Here is a 1,850-nt window from a genome sequence, read left to right on the forward strand (position 1 = left end):
AGTATTTAAAAAAATAAATAAATAAAAAGTCAAAATTTAATTCATATAGAACATACATTTTTAATGGTTGTGAAGTAAATTCAAATACAAATGTAGTACCTACTCAAACAGTATGACGCACAGCAACTATTGACTTGCCATATATTGCTGCCATGGTGTCCTTGTCAAGGGCATTCCTTCTCTCTGCACCACAGTCAGTTTTACTCATTCAGTTTTACTCATTCCTCCTACAAAAGACAATACACGATACATGAACATTTGTATAGGGTACAGAGGGCATGCACCATTGTCTTCAAACTAGTTTTAAATTTCCAAATATTTTTGTTCACCTTAACAGTGGAACTGAAGAAAAATAACTATAGTATGGGATAGTATAGGATTTGATGGATGTTTTGGACAGTAAAGAAAATAATGAAGGAGAGGTAGAATTAGCCTTTTTTTAAACTACTCTGTAGTTTTTACCCAGCAACGCTGCAATGACATAATTTGTGTGCGAACCTAACAAGCAGCTGCGTAGAGCAGGCTTAAGCATTGATGCAAACTTCACAATTTTGTTGCTAGATTTAGCAACTTTTAAACTATGACCTGGCCTTCGAAACTGTTTACCTTTCAAATTGCTGTGGATCAGAATCTCCAATGGGAAGGAGGCCATTAAAAGAACATGTACCATTGAAGTGGCTGTTTGGGTCTGCACGGCAGAAGTCCATTGATGCTTTAGAATGGTTATACCTGTGCCATGTGCTAACTCCACCTGTGGTTGTGATCACATAAAAAGAGATTTACAATATACATTATTTTCAAATAAATTATTTAAAACTCAACTTAAGTTTTTATTCAGCCATTTCATCCATCACAGAAATGCATAACAAATCTGTATGTACAGACCTAAATCCTCAGCAAAAAGTACTTACATAATTAGCATCACTGCAACACTAATAAAAGTAAAAATGACAAAAAAATAATAAAATTAAATGTTATTACAGACGGACAGTTTACAGACAGGAAGAGCTTACCTACAAACATTTACACACTTTATTAAGAATTAACAAAGCAATGACACTGATGTAACTGCACAATGTATTTTTGCAAGGTGAAAACAAAATACTTACTTTGGCAGAACCAGACAGAGAAGACTTGGATGGAGCCTTTGGCACCTGTGAAGCAAAATATTGATAGATTAAAAACAATACACATAACACTGAGCATCATAAAATCTTTGTAGAAGTATCAGAATATCAGAACTTTGCCCAACTATCTAAACATTACTGCTTTTAAGTCATGTGACTTATATTTTGATGGATGTATGATGTGAATACACCCATAAAATGCAAGTGAATAGGAGCTTCATGTTCTGAAAAAGACAAAAAGCTTAATTGTAACCATAAGACTCCAGTAGTTTAATAAATGTGTTCTGAAGCAAATGTCTTTATGATTTTGGGTGAGAACAGACCAAAACATTCCTCCAAAATATACCTCTACTGTAAATCTTGACATCAGCAATCAACTTAATGATCATGATTAATTAAATAACTTCCTGGTTCTACCTAGTGCTCTGTGCATGTGTTAAGCACTAGGACTGTATGTCTACAGTGCATCCGGAAAGTATTCACAGCGCTTCACTTTTCCACATTTTATGTTATGTTACAACCTTATTACAAAATGGATTAAATTCATTATTTTCCTAAAAAATCTGCAAACAATACCCCATAATGACAACATGAAAGAAGGTTGTTTGAAATCTTTGCAAATTTACTAAAAAGAAAAAAAGAAGGAAAAAAAAAAAAATCACATGTACATAAGTATTCACAGCCTTTGCCATGACACTCAAAAGCTCAGGTGCATCCTGTTTC

At 33.6% G+C, this 1,850-nt stretch overlaps 1 long non-coding RNA gene across 1 annotated transcript; it reads right to left on the reverse strand.

The window, feature by feature from the left end:
* Positions 1-638: 638 nt before the first annotated feature.
* On the reverse strand, positions 639-1,247 carry LOC127660419 (uncharacterized). Its single transcript, XR_007972639.1, has 3 exons — positions 1,110-1,247; positions 912-932; positions 639-751 (listed from the first exon to the last, which is right to left on the reverse strand). It is a non-coding gene; the product is annotated as an uncharacterized LOC127660419 (long non-coding RNA).
* Between the last annotated feature and the right edge of the window lie 603 nt (positions 1,248-1,850).

This window comes from Xyrauchen texanus, chromosome 20 (assembly GCF_025860055.1).
Source record: "Xyrauchen texanus isolate HMW12.3.18 chromosome 20, RBS_HiC_50CHRs, whole genome shotgun sequence".
Taxonomy (NCBI): Eukaryota; Metazoa; Chordata; class Actinopteri; order Cypriniformes; family Catostomidae; genus Xyrauchen; species Xyrauchen texanus.